The 19,610-nt window shown below is 42.0% G+C and overlaps 1 long non-coding RNA gene across 1 annotated transcript in view; it reads right to left on the bottom strand.

Annotated features, from left to right (window-relative positions):
* Nucleotides 1-1,773: 1,773 nt before the first annotated feature.
* The window catches only part of LOC147011114 (uncharacterized), a 61,641-nt gene continuing 43,804 nt past the window's right edge, over nt 1,774-19,610 (bottom strand). The window contains exons 3-4 of the long non-coding RNA XR_015052340.1: nt 2,177-2,237; nt 1,774-2,053 (exon numbers count right to left, since the gene is read on the bottom strand). This is a non-coding gene — a long non-coding RNA (uncharacterized LOC147011114). The remainder of the gene's footprint in view (nt 2,054-2,176; nt 2,238-19,610) is intronic.

The raw sequence follows: 19,610 nt of genomic DNA on the forward strand, positions 1-19,610 counted from the left end.
TTTATACCCGATAATCGGTTCATCCGAGCCGGCACGGCTTTGGCAGTTCCGCTCGACTGCACCTGAACCGGAGTTGGTAATCGGTAGTTGGAACTCTACTGCAGTCGAAAGAGTGTCCCGGTTCAAGCAAGACATGCCGAGGGCGTCGTTCCCCGGTAGATGACACTGCGTAGTTAATTATGTAAATTGGTTCTAGACAAAAAGACCCTTCACTACGCAGTGGAGGTATTGGCGTTTCACGGTCAGTTCAGCGACCCGCCGGCTTGTGGGGTTATCCGGAGCGACAGCCTACAATTCCGGGGAGTCTGGTGGGAGACGACGAAACTTTCCCCACCTTGTGGTCATTCTCGCCACCGGACCCCGGCCCGCAAGAGTATGTATATATATATATATATATATATATATATGTATATATATATATATATATATATATGTATATATATATATATATATATATATGTATATATATATATATATATATATATATATATATATATATATATATATATATGCCTGGTGTTGGCGCAGTGGTTAGGGCAGCGGCTTGGGATCCAAAAGGTCCTGAGTTCAAACCCCGTTGGGCCACTGGATTAATACACCAGGGGGTTGACTCAGCCTGTCATCCTTCCGAGGTCGGCGAAATGAGTACCAGTATACTGGGCCGGTGTATACCCCGGTTAAAATAGGTGTACCATATCCCTGTGTCGTAAGAAGCGACCAGGGTTGCGTCAGGAAGGGCATCCGGCGTAAAACATGTGCCAAATCACTATGCGGATCATACGGATGATCCGCTGTGGCGACCCCTTACGGGAGCAGCCGAAAGAAGAAGAAGAAGAAATATATATATATATATATATATATATATATATATATATATATATATATATATATATATGTATATATCTATATATATATATGTATATATCTATATATATCTATACACACACACCTTTGATTCTCCCACTAGACAAAAGGAAGGGACCTGTCTCACATGTACTTAACAGAATAAATATATATATATATATATATATATATATATATATATATATATATATATATATATATGTGTGTATGTATATCTACACATGCATACATATGGACATGGAAAACATGTTTGGGGTGGAAACCGTGCCGCTTTGCCGGGATGCGAAGTGGGCTGATGTGTTTGCATTTGTTTGACGATGTGTTTGTACATTTTGGGACAAATGTTATTTAATTGTTTGATATTTCGTTGTGAACCTTATTATAAGTTGACAGGTCACTTTCATCTCCTTCAATTTGCACTGGATAGGGTAAGCTTTGCAGAACGTATTGGAAATGAGATATGCTCTATCTTGGCATGTTGTAATGAAGAGAAAAAGGAATCAATTTTATTGATTCTTCTCATTCTCTTTAACATTTCAATAAGGCTCCTACCTTATCCTCCCTTTCACAAGTAAACAATTCTGTTCTCTTTTACCTTTCAAAAAGTATCACAAAGCCTGAAGCCACCAACCATGAACTCGAACCATTCATATGGTCAGCTAAGTTTGTTGTTACGAGTAATATAATTAGTTCTTCCTTTTAAATAAATAATATGATGTGAAAAAGGTATTAAAATCGCAAAATAAATGAACTCAATGTGGTCAACAAAGCACGTAAAAAAACAAAAAAATATCTTATTGCAGGAACAGACATGGCCGGTTGTTTAAAATAAAGACGACTGTTGTTTCATGATTCTGCTTTTATTTCATTGTGGTTACAAGGGTCCCTGTCCATATGGAGAATGGTTAATCTGTTGCTTTATGATCAGACGAGCTTGGCAAGAATACTGCATTATCCGTTTGAGTCGACTCAAGAGCCAAATCCATGTTCTCATCCGTTAGCAATAGCTAAAATAGTCAACCTGTCGTTTATAGTAACCCAACTCCAAATACACAAAATCTGACAACTATATTACAAATGATGGAACAGCGAATAATGAAATTTCTGGTCAACTAAACCATCAATCCTCTTGAAACTTACAAACAATTGGCTGCACAGTATGATGATGATGATCACCTGTCAAGGGCATCTGTGTGAAAGAGTACAATGAGGGCAATAATTAAATTAAAAAGCACCCTTAACAAATATGCTTATAAACACCACACTTTTCGAAGAAAAAATAATGCAGGACATTGTAATCGGCTCAATCTACCTGTCTTTCTCTCTGTCTGTCCATCCATCTGTCCGGCTGTCTGTCCATCACGCTTTCTCCTCTGAAACAGTTGTGCAGAAATTTACCAAACTTAGTAGTTATGATCACCACATGGCAAGAAGGTGCGAGACCAATATAAATTTTGGCCCCGCTCCCTGTGGTGGTGTCAAAAGGTCAAATATTAAAAAATGCAATTGCGGGCACATTTTTAAGCATTTCTCCATGAAACTTTGAATATGCAATCAACGTTGGGGACACATGAAATATGTCATGATTTTTGGGAGTTGACCTCTCGTCCATGCCTCAGGAGGTGGGGACTTCGGGTCACAGGGTTCAAAACGGAAAAAAAAATTAACCAAAAACTTGATATTGGGCCATTACCTGGTGGAATTTTTTTTTTACCATCTTTCAACTTTGGTTGAGGTGGGAAGTGTGAGGATTTGTGATGATGTGTCATCAACTTCAACACGACAATGAAGGCGAACAATATTTCAACTGCAATAGACCAAGTATGTCTCCATAGTTGGAAAAAAACCTTGAAAAGTAATTTATATACACAGTATATGCATATTAGCTTTGTAATATACCTGCTATTGTTCTTATTCTTTTCTTGCAGCCTAACCCAAAATTGGTTTAAGCTACGAACTTGGTTTAAACACCAATCTGCTGCATTTTGCAGTGGGATGGTGCAAACTGAAAGAAATTTTAACAGCTCGAAAGGATTTCACAAAAAGTGTGCAAAACTACATTCCTTTGTAAAGGAATAGGAACGGATCAGAGGGGTGGGTGGGACTACGACTGTCAATCAGCCTGATGGGGGTGGGGCCGCTCGACATTTGACCAGGTCAACCTGTCAACCTGTGGACCAGGGGCAAATCAGACTGATTTTGTGGGGGCCTAAAACATTTCTTTACTCTGACGAAGGAATGGGGTCGGGGGTCATTTAATATTCCCTTTCACATAGCTACAAAGGCTTAGGCACTATAGAGAGATTTAAAAATGGCCCGTCACAGTCGCTGCTTAACTCTCAATTCCGTGAAATTTGCGGAAACCCCGTGGAATGGCAACTGTCAATTGTGTCCATGCACATGAGACCCGAAACCAAGAGATCGCAAAATCAACTTCGCAAAAGGAGAAATCTACTGCAGCAACAGCATGGTTACAAAGTCCCGTTACCCCTCACCTCACACCCCCCCCCTTCCTGACTCTATCAACATCTGCCCTGGTACGTTTCGAATGTGTACATGTATGTATGTATTGCACATACATACATACACACACAGATATATATATATATATATATATATATATATATATATATATATATATATATATATATATATATATATATATATATGAGGCGCCGTGAGGAAGAGTGATGTCAGGGACACCGGCCATTTTGGAGTTGATGCCATATAGCACTATTTTAACCCTTACCCGATCATCCGAGCCTGTCATCATCATCACATCATTAAAAAATGTCGCTTATATCACTCCTCCTCCGGCTACTCTGAGGCTTGGTTTGGAGGATCGCTTGAAGACAGGCACTCTGCACTGGGCCGCCCTATGAAAGGGTGTAGGGCAGCCCGGAATCATGGTGAAACCCAATCCTTATCCCTGTGTCGTAAGAGGCGACCAGGGTTGCGTCAGGAAGGCCATCCGGCGTAAAACCTATGCCAAAGCAGTATGCGGATCATAACGGATGATCCGCTGTGGCGACCCCTAACGGGAGCAGCCGAAAGACGAACAACAACATATATATGTGTATATATATATATATATATATATATATATATATATATATATATATGTGTCGTAAGAAGCGACCAGGGTTGCGTCAGGAAGGGCATCCGGCGTAAAACATGTGCCAAATCACAATGCGGATCATACGGATGATCCGCTGTGGCGACCCCTGAAGGGAGCAGCCGAAAGAAGAAGAAGAAGATATATATATATATATATATGTACATATTGTCATGTTAATACATTGGTGTTATGACAATAAGTTTCCTGTATTCACAGTTCACATTTATACCTCTTGTGTGTTCATTATGTTCATTTATCACATTCTGCGGAGGGGGTAACAGAACTTTGTGAACACCTTGTAGATTTTTCACTCAGAGGCAATGTAAAAGTGTTACCTTGCAAGTGGAATTTGATATTATTCGTCAAATGGATGCTCCTGAATGTGCCGTTGATGTTTCAAGGTTAAGTTTGCCCCTGATCTATAAATACGGTGCCGTTCAGGAAGAATAAGATGTACCACTAACTTTGACCGCTTCTGGAAGGGGTTTATTTGTATTTGAATGTCTGATAATTTTTTTCGTATTAATTTTTGCATTTATGTACTTGAATATACAGTCACTATCAATAATCCAAAAGGTTTCGGCACTATTAGAGTGATTAAAAAAAATATACGAAATTTTGTTTCAAAATTTTCGATTTTTTTTTTGCCGAAAACACCCACAGGTACTCACAAACGAACCTCTGAAAGTTTGAAGATGATCCACTTAGCCAACTCTGAGAAAAATGGTGACCATACACACGAACACACACACACACACACACACACAGACAACCGCTCTCTTATAGTACAAAAGATACGTATATATAAAGCTCAGTTCATGTCTGCATGTCACATGATGTCTATTAATGACGTACTCTTTGAATGTCAGTTGCACGCTGACTACACATACGTCTATTAATTACATACTATTGTAATGTACCTCTTGAACCTATTGACTAGAACCCTTAGACCCTTGTTAACCCTTTCAGATGCCCAAGACTTGACTTCCAGTTCTGGGTTTGGAGCATTGGCAGGTCTCCTTCAGGGCTCTCTGCTGACGATCTCAAAGTTAAGTTTCCAGTCATTATCTGTCCCGTTTTAACTGTTTATTTTCTCACCTACATGTTACTGTGTGTTTCTAGTTCGGTTTTGTTTCAAAAATCCTGCTATTTTGTGAGTTTTCGTTGACCTTGTCTTTTGGGGTGCTTGAGGCCTACCCATCCCTCCCCTTGGTATACAATCGTGTTTATTTGTATTTTCTCCCCATTACCTTCAATTTCTATCTTCCCCACTTTCCCAACATCCCCCATCCCTCCCAACTAAACACTATTTCTTGTCTTAAATAACAATAACAAAAAACTACCTTTCTCCTTGCACACTCACAAGTCTTGATTCTTCCACTTTCTCTTCCTCTTCTCTTCCTCCTCCACACCATCTTTATTCAACTGAGCTGACCCTCTCTTACCATTACCTTCACGATTTCTTCCGATCTACAACCTTCCATTCACGAATATTACCTGTTCTTCAAAAATACATCAAAAATAATAATCTTCCTTGTATCCTTTCGATCGCTCCACCTCCTGAAACCACGTGTCTCTCTCTACTCTTCCTGATAATTTTCATTGACCCAGCAGCTTCACACTACTTTTACCATCCAAATTCACCACACACTTCCACGATTTTTCTTCAACCTTCCCTTTTCCAAATGTTGCGCAATCTTTATTTAAAATAAATAATTTCACTTTTGATGATACACCTCCCAGAGCCAAGTGCTTCTACCGTAACCACGTGATCTGTTGAGAAACCCTGCGTTTATCGATCCAATTTCACCATTCACCTCACGATTTTTTCTACACTTCAATGACCTAATCTGATGAAAACTCTCTCAACCAATAATAATAATATTAATAAAAACGATCTCTTATAATGTTGCATCTTCCTCTTTCACATGTGTGGTACTTTTTACTGGATCAAAATGCACTACTCTTCTACTATTTAAACAGGCTGCTCTCAATTCGACCTATCCTTCATACCTTGCCGAAAAAATCCAACTGTTACAGCGTTTCTTCCCTCCATTCTCTTAATTCGCGTTTATTTCATCCATCAGGAAATGTGTTCAATCGCATCTCTAACCTATAACTTATAAAAAAAACCACAGTTTGCTCTCAATGTTCGCTTTCCATCGACCATTCTTTTTTTCCAATTTCAGTGCCAACTCAGATCACTCTCAAAGCAACCATCACACTCTTCTCCCTCCAAGCCTCCCTCTCAATCTCTCAAAAACTCCCCCCTCATCTTTCTCCCACCATTCACCCTTCTCAAAGTTGCCCCCCTCTCATCCACAAAGCTTCCTCCTTCCACTGCCCTCTCACCTCCATCTCTTCACTCCACCTCCTCAAATCCTCAACTGCCTTCTTCCCTCTCTCTTGTCCCCCTCTCCCCCAGAACCACAGAGCCTTTTCTCCTCCTCATCCGGCCCCTCGCAAGCTATTCTGCAATCCCCCACACTCTTTCAACAACCCTCCCTACCCCCCCTCATCCATTGTCCTACCCTCCCCCTCCCCTCCCACCCCCTGCACGAAAGCTTCCTCCCCTCCCTCTTCATTAACATTGTGGACCTCAAATTTCTGGGGCCTTCTCTCAAACCTTTCATATCTTTCCATACAGGTTGCTACTGACAAACCAGACATAATCTGCTGAACAGAAACTTTCCTCCCCCCAGACGTGTCTGACTCCCAAGTATCTCTCCCTGGTTACTCCCTCCTCTGGTATGACAGACCTGAGCCTCGTCCTGGTGGAGGAGTTGCTCTTTTCATCAAAGACTATTCCTCACTCTCCATGCACTGCTCTCACTCCCCCACACCCCCAGGAATACCTCTGGCTACGGCTTCCCCTCCACTCCCACCTCATGTTTATATGTGTACTGTACCGTCCACCAAACAGTTATCTTCTCATCCAAACTCTCTCTTCCTCATATGTGGCGACTTCAATTGTCATCATGCTCAGTGTGGTACCTCTCTCACCTGTCATAGCATTTCAGCAAAAACTTTCTGCGACTCATCGGGACTGAAACAATCTGTCAACTTCCCGAACCAGATCTCAACCAATGGTACTCCATCTCTTCTGGATCTGATTTTGACAAATTTCCCTGACAATATCTGCTGCTCTTCCTTTGCTCCAATCGGTTCTTCTGACCACGTCCTTGTCAAAGTGGACATCTCTCTGGCTGTTATCAGAGAACCACCTCACCACCGTCGAGTCTGGCATTTCACTCCAGCCGACTGGCAGGGTCTCCAAGCAGCCCTCAAACGTATAGACTGGTCTCCTATCACTACTTTCTCCAACATCAACTCATCCTGGGAATTCTTTCAAAGAAACTTGCTCTCCCTCATGGACAGATTTATCGCCTCTCGTCTTCAGTTGTCCTACCCTTCCTCCCGCCCTTGGTTCATTGAAGCTTGTGGCGAGGGAGTCGTCCTGAAACAACTTCCCTTTGCCTCATGGTAAGCAAACCCAACTGAGGGTCATCTCAGTTCCTTCCATAAACCTCAGAACAAGTGTATATCTACCCTCAGGAAAGCCAGAAAACAACATCTTTCTTAGCTCAAATCTGAACTTTCAAACCTCTCTCCCTACTCAAAATCCTGGTGGCATATAATAAAATCTGTTTCTGGTGTACGTTCCCCCTCCATCCCCTCCCTTACCTCAAATGGCAGCACTGCTGATAACGCACGTAAAAAAGCTGAATGTCTAAACTCGGTGTTTGCAGCTAAATATTGTGTCCAAAACCCATTGCTTTCTCTAACCACTTTACCCAGTCGCACCCAACTGTCCCTGGACTCTATGTCCTTTTCTCCTGACAAGGTGGAGAGCTTGCTGTCAAACTTCGACTCAGATTCTGCAACTGGTCCAGACGGTATCAGCCCACTTGTCCTAAAAACCTGCTCCTCCGCTCTTGCTCACCCTCTCTCTGTTCTATTCACCCTCTCATTTGCTCAAGGCCATCGGCCATCTGCGTGGAAATCAGCAAACATTACTACCCTGCATAAAAAAGATGCAAAAATGGATCCCTGCAACTACAGACCAATCAGCCTTCTCCCAATCATAAGCAAGGTTATGGAATCCATCATCGTTTCAGACAATAAATCCTTCCTCTTCTCCAATGGCTGGATTTCCGATCATCAATTTGGTTTTAGACCAGGTCACTTAACCCTGGATATGCTGCTTCTGCTCTCCCAACAATGGATGGAGGTCCTCAATGCCAGAAATGAAATCCGAGCCGTATCCCTGGACATATCATGTGCTTTTAACACAGTCTGGCACTCTGCCCTGCTCACCAAACTCTCTTCCTATGGTATCCAAGGCCATCTCCACTCATGGCTCGCAGACTTCCTCTCCTGTCGCAGTCAACGTGTGGCCCTAAATGGAGTTCTTTCATCCCCTCTTCCTGTCCAGGCTGGAGCTCCTCAAGGTTGCGTTCAGTGCCCTGTTCTTTTTATGGTTTTCATCAATGATCTCTCCGACTCTCTGGAAAATCCTCTGATTCTCTTTGCTGATGACTCCACCCTCTGCCGTACCATCTGTCATCCCTCAGACTGGCAAACAGCAGCATCTTCGCTCACTACAAATCTGGGTACAATCACAAACTGGTCCAACACTTTTAGTTAAAAGACTTTTAGTTAAACAGTTAAAACGGGACAGATAACGACTGGAAACTTAACTTTGAGATCGTCAGCAGAGAGCCCTGAAGGAGACCTGCCAATGCTCCAAACCCAGAACTGGAAGTCAAAAGCAGACTTTTCTCAAAGTGTTTGCCTTGCTGGATGACATCACACAATTCCAGTGGGCAGTGGTTCAAGCCGAACCATCATGGAATTATTTTAGTTGTCTCCATTTTTCCGTTTGTCATTGGATTGTTATTGTTTTTACTGTTGTTCTATGGCCCTCCATGCTACCAAAACTCAAACCATACCATCATTTATCCATAAATGGGTATATCCCATTGCATTGTCAATTATGTTTATACTTCTTTCTTTCATGGCTACAACTATTTCCACATTCTTGTGGGGTTGGCCAGGAGAAACTTTTTTGACGAAGTCTTTCACCAACCAGCTGGCGAGGCCTGCTGTTGGATTAATGAGATATATCCTTGATGAAGTGGGTGAGATTGTATGCATTGTAACTTTTTTAACATCAGCAGACAATAGTGAGGAATTCAAAACAGCAGAACTTTGATAAAACATTCCAGGTGTTGCTTATGAAGAGTGTGAAACCATTTGACAAAGAAGCAGTGCTATCCTGTCCAGAAGAACCTGAGTAAGGGTGAAGGGTATCAGAGATTGGCTGTCATTTTGGTCATGAGAAAGTGAAAGTGGCAAAGCCGTTAATGGATTCAGCAAACCATGGCAGAGCTAAACATAGCATCGTGCACCACTTGGCAAAGAGCCAGTACAATCACTGCCTTCAGTTCTCTTGGAGCAGCTCATCCATCTGAAGCACCGAACAGGAAGGTGACATCATGGCCTAAGTTAAAGCCAGGACTAGATCTGAATCGAGAACTCTTTGGCTACTTCTTTAGTCGATAACAACTTCTTTCACTTTTGGTCATCACATCTGCATCACATGACATGCAGCAGAGTGACATTCAAGCTCACTTTAGAATAGGCAGTGCTGAGGAGTTTAAAAGTGTCATTTTTCATGAAGGGAAGATTAGTCTTTGCATTGCTAATTTCAATTAGAAACATACATTTCTTGACATCGCCATCACAATAAGTGATACTTTTGAAGTAATGAGTTTGTGAGATACGAGAGTAAACAAATGAATGCAAACTTGAGCATTTTATTAAGGGTAGGTTGTCACTGCATGAATTAACATCTTATCACATTCTGATAGTGAGTGTCCACCAATTTATATTCTGCTCCACTCTATCATTTGCACTTCAGTAGCTTGGTCACATTTGAGCCGTCTGCTTCGAGTTCAGTTCCCAATTGGGTTGTGACTTATCAGACTCAAATGGTGCTCCAATGGATTGAGCCATTCCATCAGGTGGGTCACATCTCTTTAGGAGAGGGAAATTGTCATAAATTGTATCTCTGGTAAGTAGGGTGTACCAATAACATTCTGTTAAGTAAATAGATATGTTGTTTATATTATTAAAAGTAGATGTGTTAAGTTGGGTCTGTGGATGATTACATGACGACGCAAAGGTGTGATCAGCCAAATTACTTCTTCCATATCAAGCTTTGCTTATAAGTAGTTATTCTTGCGACTTTGAGCCCACGAGTTTCTAAATTACGAGGGATGTTCAAAAAGAGCAAGGCGGCAGCAATTGGAAACTCGAACGGGCACTCGGTAGAGCACATACCTCCGCCAGTCTGAACAGTTTACGTTTTGTATCCCATTGATAGGCCCGATCTGGATCCAGACCTGAACCAAAATCTAATCGGCTCGTTCTCGTCACCAACCCAACTGATCCACCAAGTTTTGTCTAAATCCATCCACAACTTTTTGAGATATCGTGTTATATATCGTTTTTGGCTTCATCTCTCAATGGTGAAAAACACTTCAAATATTTTTTTTATCTTCAATAAAATCCAATCAATTCGTCCTTGTCACACACCCGACCTGTCCACCAAGTTTCGTCCAAAACCTTTTGAAATATCCTGCTCACAGACAAGCAGACAGACGGCCAAACGGACACGATGGAAAACATGACTTCACTCCACCTTTTCTGGGAGGGGTAATTAAAGGTCAATGATGGTTTTTTTTGTCAGGCAACCAAATAATCAAAAACTAATTCCATTTAACAAATCCCCTTGACCTCTTTAAATAAGTGTTACATTTGGGTTACACATCATGCTTCATGATCCTGCAGCATTTGATCTTCTACAGGCCAGTGTACAAGGCAAGCCCTCTGCCCTATTTGTCACTGAGGTGTGCAGTCCCCAGATAACAACTTGGCTTGGCTATCAGCGTGATAAGCTAGTCTTTAATAAATGACACTGCCCAAGTTATCAATGAGTTGAATTATTTATGAAGTGGAACAAGGAGTCCTCCCCTAAAGGCATAGAGAATGCCACTGCGAAACAAGAGGATTCGTTGATGAGGACATGAAAATTAGAGATTCCAGCCTTCGGGTTAAATGTGGAAGAGCATTTTCAGGTGAGAATAGTGAACAGTTTATACATGTACAGAAAAATTAATCACTCTGATGTGCAAAGCAATATGATGGCAATGACGAAAGAAAATTGGTAAAAACACCAAATGACGAAATTTGACGTTTCAACTCTTTTTGGGGAGTCAAGTACATCTACTGTCGTATCATCACAAGCAGCATGTACAGATATGGATGAAACACGAGCCATGTACAGATGTGTATGTACCACGTCCTCCTCCCTGTAACGCTTCCACTCCACACCCTAACCTCTCCCATCCCGCCAAGCAATCTCAGACCTACATTTTGGTGAGTACCCCTGCAATTATTCATTTCATTGTCCATTTGTGTTCTCTACTGATTTGTTGAATATTTGGCTGGAATATGATATTGAGGTTAAAGTTATTTGAGGGTGACCGAAAATGTACCCGAGGAACACATCCCTCCCCACCCCCATTATAACAATACATCGATGGGAAATATCTCTCTTCTGCTTCACATCGTTTAGCTTAACGTTGCACTTTCTACGACGTTAAGTGGGAACTTGCTGTGGTGTGTTTTAAAAGAGCAATTATACAATTGATTGAAATCGAACCGAGGCCACCAACATTGCTGCGTTAATGCCCTCAGTCCGATATCAACTTTCTTGGTTTATCTGTATTTCATTTTCGTTCAAAGTGTTTATCTTGCTTGTATGTTTTGGAATATAGCGGTGGAAGGGAAACGGGGGTGTTCGATGTGATGGAGCAACACCAACCCATTAATGTAAACATCTATAGACCAGCAGGAATTCAAAATGACCAGCAGGAATTCATATATATGTAAAAAATACCCTGTGCATACAATAACCATCTCCGATTTTGAAAATTCCTCCGAAAAAAAAAAGTTATGACGTCAAAATATCTCCGCTAATGGAAATCTCCTAAAAAAATTATCTCCGAAACTAGGCAAGCTTTTTGAATTCTGTTTGTGCGAATCGAACAGGGCATTAGCAGAGATGAATTACCACACATATGATGTCATATCAATTTGTATGACGTCATTCCTATTTCTTTGACATTTTTTGTTTCACAACCCAGAGTTTTCATCGGTTCTTCGTGAAACTTGCCATGTATATGCAGAAAGCCCACGCGCAGGCAGTAACCATCTCCGATTTTGGAAATTCTTCCTAGAAAAAAAGTTGATGTCATAATATCGCCGCTAATGGAAATTGCTTATACCATTATCTCCGAAACTAGGCAAGCTGTTTGAATTTTGTTTGCGGGAATCAAGCCGGGCATTAGCACGGATAATTTATCGCAAACCTGATACATCACAATGACGTCATATTCGTTTTTATGACGTCATCATAAAGAGGACGAGGATATTAGCTCATTCGAGCTTGTTTTATTCATGTTAACTGTGGCTCTTTTGTGTTGTAGGAGAGTACAGACTATGGAGCAATAATTTGAGGAGAAAGACATTCTGCATAATTTCGGATTCAAACTAATGTAGCTTGATGCTGCGGTCTAGTACAGTATATATTAGAACAGCACATGCTTTGCTACCTTTGCCACCGAAGGTGAAGGAAGTTACGTTTTCATCGCTTTCTGTCTATTTCTATTTTATGTGCAGGATATCTCAAAAAGTTGTGGACGGACCCAGATGAAAGTTTGTGGACAGGTTCGGTGTCTGATCATGATGAATTGCTTAGATTTTGGTGAAGTTCCGGATCCGACTACTATAATTTTTTAAGTGATTCTTTACCAGTGAGAGATAGGGCCAAAATTATATGGAGCACGATATCTCAAAAATGTAATGGGCCAGATATGTTCTCATGGATCAGGCAATATGTGGTGGAGGTATGCGCTCTACCAAGTGCCCTTCTAGTTTCAGATCCATGTTTTTCATTAGAAACAGCTTGTGAGATAGAAAGGTGAACAACATGGTGGCAACTAACTCTTCACATAGTCTAGACTAGAATATGGCCCCAGAAGTAAAGGCCCGGTCACACCTTGACGTTTTAGCCAGCGATGGCAATGTATTAAAATGTATGTAAAACGCTGGCTGACGTTGAACTTTTGATGTTTTTTTTTTAAGATTCGGACGTATTCATAACGAGTTGGTCGTATGCATAACACATTAGTAATGGACACAGAACGTTTCGTTGTGTTATAGATAACTTATACCAACGAATGATGACATGTTGTCGGCCTACACAACCGATGCCCAACGATAGTCTAACTTCGGCATAGCACGTTGCATGCATCGCCGACGATGTCGTGACGTAACCTATTAAAAGGCTGACGCACAACGATTCGAATCATAACTGCCGTAGAAATGGAAGTGTCAACATCGCGGTCACACCTTGGCGATCTTGCCAGCATATGCCGACCTAAGAAAAATGTGTCTAAAACGTTGCGGCACATCAAATACGGTATGAGTAAGTTTGGTATACGTGAGTACAACGCTAAAGTACGCTATCATACGTCGTAGTAAGTAGAGTACGTCAAGAAATTTTAAACATGTTCAAAATTTTACGACGTACTCGGCGTATGACACACGTTCCGCATGCGATGGGGATAAGTTTTACACACGATATGTGGACGCTTACACACGTCCACAAACGCTACTTATAAGCTACTCATAAGTCGAAACACGTCGCGGTAATGTCTTTTTTACGCGAAACTTATTTCTAACTTGTGTTTAACGTGCTTTGAACCAATTCTTTACGTAGTCCCAACACACATCGACGTATGTAGACGTATTCCAATGACGTCTTCCGGTCGACAAGAAAAAAATAAATGAACGTGTTTCTAGGTTACAACTGCCATATAAAGACGTGTTCCCAGCAGTTTTGGGAATTGGTATATAAAAATGCTGCTCATAAAAGGGAACCCAACAGTGTTTTCGAGTTCCTTTTTGAGTCGATGTCCATGTCAGCAGTATCAGTATCAGTATCAGTATCAGTATCAGTATTAGTAGTAGTTTGTTCATGTTGGCAGTAGTAGGTGAGTGTGAGGGGGAGGGTGTGGGTTATGATGGATCCTCCTTGCGTCCGCGTGTCCACGGGTAGGTTCATAGGCTGCCACTCAACGATTTAAATGGCTGCATCTCCACTATTGAAAGTAGACGCTTGCGCTCAACAATTGGATTTTTTTTACACTCAACGACTTTTAAACGGTACCACTCAGCTATTTTCATTGTTTACAATGAACGATTTAAATTGCTGTCACTCGCCTTTGTTTTTTGACGCTGAGGTTTTGAAATTTGAAGCGTTTCTTCTGAACGTGTTAAAACGCTCAAACTCGACTATTTTAAATAGACGCTGCCGATGGACAATTGGAATCATAGCCAAGCTAGACATCGAAGTGTGAACATCCTCGTCATGCCGAAGAAAAGTTTGAAGAATGCTGCAAATAAGTGTCCTGGCCATGGCCGTGGACGCTGACGCAAGGACGATCCATTATACCGACGTCTTTCAGCCTATGAGTAACTTAAAAGTAACATCTGTCGATGTGTGGCAACGATCGCGTAACGTGCCAACAACACGTTAATCATAGGTTAGAAATAAGTTTCGGGTACGCTAAACATTACCTCGGCGTGTCTCAACTTATGATTAACTTACAAGTAGCATGTGTTGACGTCTGTCAACGATCGCAGACCGTGCATACAACTTGTGGCCAGCGTAGCGGAATGTGTGAGTCATACGCCGGCATACGTCGTGAAATTTCAAGCATGAAAAAATTTGAGGACAACGAAAAAGTACAACGTTTAAAGCCAACGTACAACGACGTATGGCAGTGTTTTTCAGTGTGCTCTCAATGTTATCAAAACTTACCCATAACGTATTCAACGTGTGCCAGCGTTTTAGAAAAAAAATTCAAAAATCGGCATACGTTGGCTAAAACGTCAAGGTGTGACCGGGCCTTAACAACCAAGAGAGCATATAATGATGAAAGAGAGAATAGACAGTTGTGGAGTCACTGCCAAGGAATGACTGGATTTGGCATCTGATGGTAAATCAATGTTGTCACCTACAACAGTCAGCATCAAAGTAGCAAATACATTTACAAACAAAATAGGAAGTAAACATTCCAACAGGAAGTTGGTGAGGAAGAGGCTGTAATGGAGGGTGATTGGAAAACTAAACTTGATCGTGAAGGCTCATGTCATTCTTGCGCAACACGCAGAACAACCCTGACCAATCGCTGAAAGATGAATTTTGAATTGCGAAACATTCAGAAAACCAATTTGATCTCACTCCCCAGGTGGACAGTTTATCTACATAGACCATTTTTGTCAAAAATGTCACTTTGGCATCCCCATGCATTGAAATTTGACCACGACATCAACTTTTCCCACCTCCCCGAATAATAATGGAATGCACTTAAATCTCTGGAAAATGGAAGGATGTCATCAAACCAGCTGAGAAAAGGGGTGCAAAGGTAGATTGTCACTCCAACCTTTACAAACATAATTCCTTCTGACAACGTGTAGTCACTTTTTACTACAAAGTTAAACTACAAGGACACTCTACGACATAGCGACATCGACAGATATGCTTCCGCCCACATGATTCCATCATCACACATACTTGTACCAAGTTTGATTTAATTTGGTACATGTCTGTCATATGTGAGATTTCAGGTGTTTCTGACTCCCTTCTTGACATTATTCTTCAGTCAAAGAGAATGAACTTGCCACTACAGTCCATTACAAAGCTACAAATTCACACAGCTTCCTTCTACATTTAACCTCCCACATTAAAGATCCCTGCCATATTTCCAATTCCTGGGGCTTCTCCATTGCTGGAGCTACAATTGGACTTCAAAATCCAATGAGATGTGCAAGTTCTTTGCCAAACATGCCTTTCATTTCCCACCTCCATTTTGACCGATGTACTGGAGTTCCCCCGCATCATGGAGAGACAGGTGGCATTGCAACTTTCTGGGGAAGAAAAACTGAAGAAGGAATCCCATTCACATTGACTTACAATGCAATTAACCTTTGAGTCAAGAATATAATCCAGAGGAACTTCAAGCTGTTACAGAACGATCCTGAAAGTGCCGATATCTTCCTGCAAGCACCTCTCATTTCGTTCAAGCAGGACAGGTGCATTTGTAAAATTCCCTCGTTGAAGGACCATTACTCTCTGATCTCCCACCACGAATATTTAAGTGTTCACGGAGTGACAGTAAAACCTGCCCTTTTATCTAGACAAGCACTTAGATTTCAGGATCTAAAAGTAGTGCTAAAATAATGAAACACTTTGACTGCTTCTCCGTGAATGTCCTCTTTGCACTCACTAGGTAAAGGAATTGTAAAAAGTATAAGGGGATTGTGATGGGAGGTAAGAATAGAGGAAGGATTACTGAGGTTATGAAGGGGGTCATATATTTACTGTTTATACAAAAAGATACTTGTATTGTTTGACTCACAACGCCATTCTCCTCATGTACACCATGTATGGTCCATTTATTGTTTTGTTTTTTTTTTTACAAAAAATTGAATACAAAGTCAAGGCTCGTTGAAGGGCTAAAACACTGAACGAATCAGGAAGCAAGATAACAAAATGAACATTAAATAGAGAAGGGGGGGGAGCAGAACAACAGTAGGGTTGAAGAACAAAATAGAGGGAAACTTAGACAAATGAGGGCTTTGGGCAGACAAGATGGATACAGAAACAAACTCTCACGAAGGAAAACTTGATATTTGAAGAGAAGTGGACTTGGGTTGGGGGGTGGAGGGGGCAGTTAATGGGGGCAGAAAATATAATGGTTTTGGTTTGGGAATGATCTGGGATGGTGGTGAACAGCTGTCTTGAAGATCTGGAGGGAAGAATGAGATTGATGAAAATGTGGAAGCTGATTTCACAGGAGGGAGAAAAGAGGAACGAAAGAGTGGAGGTGAGCAGTGATTCTGTGAGTTTCAGGAATCTGGAGGGGGGTAATGGCGAAGCACGAATAGAGCATTGGGTACAAGACCACAAAGGAGGTGGTGGAGGACAGAGAGACCACTGACCTGTCTGTGAGGAGAAAGTGAAAGCTTCACATAAAAAGTCCAGATATGAATTTTTTAAGCAACAATGGTAGTTTGTTCCATAGTCAAGGGGAGGATGAAATCATAGTCATTGTTCAAGATCTACAGTGAAGCATGGTGGATGATATAATCTACAAGTTTGGGGCTACAATTGGAAGAATGTCTTCCTCAATTGGACGAGGCTGTTTTGAAGTTTGAAATTGACTTTATAATGCAGAATAAGTAAAAAAAATAATCGTTTAATGATGATATTTTGTGTATTTATATGGTCGACCCTGTGGAAGTTGTATCATAAGTAACATCAACACTGGTCAAAGCATCCTGGGTAAAACCAAGACTTTGGAAAAGGGATCAATCATTAAATTGCATTGTGAAGGAATATTGGCCCATTTACCATTTCCACCTCAACCGATGGCTCTGGATGCTCAAGATCCAGATTCAGATGAAATACATTATTTATTGTATGTGTTCGACCAATATCTATTCATGTACTCAAAATTCGCTTTTAAAATATGGACTTATGTCTGTTAATATATTTGTCCTGCTTGTGATTTATGTACACACTCTACTCAGAGCTTTATACATCAATATAAAAACAATAAAAGAGGGGATCAAACCAGTTGACATTCACAAGAGAGTCTGCACAATGATCATGATGTATGTCTTTCACATAGCTGTGTTTAAAAGTACAGCAAGATTTAAAAATTGCTGTGATTTGGTGTCTGATCATGAGCATTCTCAAATGTAGCAACTGAACTACCACTCAGGCAAACATTTTATGCATTAAAGAGTTTATTTTGGAGAAATGGCAGATTACTAAATATATTGTTACGGTTGTGGAAATTCGCAGAACACCATAAAGGTCTCTAGTTCAGTTCGATTGATAAGTCTGTGTTCAGTTAGATTTCCCCACTGTTGTTTAATGGAATTTTTTCGTGTCACAGGGCTGTGATCCTTTGAGATAGCCGTTTTTCTTTACTATCGTTATTTTGGACCAACCACGATCAACAACAACCACGATCGTCTCAAACCACAACAACCACGATCAACACCAACCACGATCGCTTCAAACCACACCAACCACGATCGCCTCAAACCACAACAACCACAATCGCCGCAAACCACAACAACCACGATCGCACCAAACCACAACAACCATGATCGCCTCAAACCACAACAATCACGATCGCCTCAAACCACAACAATCACGATCACCTCAAACCACAACTATCACAATCGCCTCAAACCACAACAACCATGATCGCACCAAACCACAACTCTCTACCGATGGCGCGCGGATTTTCCCTGCTGCCTTTCCCATGCTTTGGTATGGGGGAGGTGCGATTTGAGCCAGAGGTCAAAGGTGAAAAAAGGTGGGGGCCTGATTTTGGGGTAATGAATCTCCCTGGACCTGTGCCAAGAATGATTGTCTCAGCCACCGCAAGGCGCGCGGGGAGGGGGGGCGAGAGGGCACGCCCCTTTTCTGGAAGCTTCCTGCAGGAGCTGGAAGGTGGGCGGAGCGATAAAAGGGGAGGGGCGAGGCGTTGGAACGGAGGGTTATAAGGGCGCGCAGGACGCAAAGTAAAGTGTTGTTGTTGTTGGGGGCTTTTTGTCGTCGTCGAGATGGTGCCTTCTCCTTGGGCACGCCAGGTGTGTGTGGTGGTTTTCGTGGGTGCGTGGGATTTCTTCTTCTTCGTCATCTTGGTCTTCGAAGAGTCTTGGGTTCGGTGGTTTGGGTCGAGTCGTCGGAGCTCGCAGTCAGTGGGGAGTTCGGGCGTGGCACGAAGGACACGGACGGGAGGCGCCGCTTTGCAGCTCTGTTGCGCAAGCCTGCGCATCCGTGCGGAGAGCGCCGGAGAGAGCTCGCCGGCTCCGTGGAAGGCCGAGCTCAGCCGCGGTTGTCCGAGCTGCCGTGGGGGACAGACGTCGCGACTCGCATCCGTCGCGACCCACCATCGCACCACGAGGGTGCAGGTAACCTGCAACGGTCTCGTGGGATTTGTTCGGTCCGCCAAGTCCCATGCCATAAAGGTCTACGGACCCTGTCTGGTGCCCTTGTTTTTTGAGGGTGGCCTTTTCTTTTCTTTTGTGTGAATGATGTGGCGCTGAGTCTCCATAAGTAAAAACTGTATAAGTGGCTGTACATAAATTGCTTATAGTCGGTTGTAGTGCTTTCGCTTTATTGAATGCATATGTGCATGACTGTATACGTGCTGTGAATAATAAATGTACTTGTGTGAATGTAACCCGTTCATCGTGTCTTTTTCCCCTCTTGGAATACCATATTGCATCTCGGAATATTAGTTGGGTTTTAAATACCCATTAAATAGAATCGGATCCTGCAAGGTCGGGCGATAATACCCGCTCGGTTATCACTGCAGAACGGAACAGACCACTTGAGCGTTTCGTGTCCAAGCCGACCGGCGTCGAGGTACGGTCTCCCGGTTGGCTACCCGCGCAGGTACTTAGGTAT

This window comes from Eptatretus burgeri, chromosome 16 (assembly GCF_056783735.1).
Source record: "Eptatretus burgeri isolate ZD-2024b chromosome 16, Ebu_testis_v1, whole genome shotgun sequence".
Classification (NCBI taxonomy): Eukaryota; Metazoa; Chordata; class Myxini; order Myxiniformes; family Myxinidae; genus Eptatretus; species Eptatretus burgeri.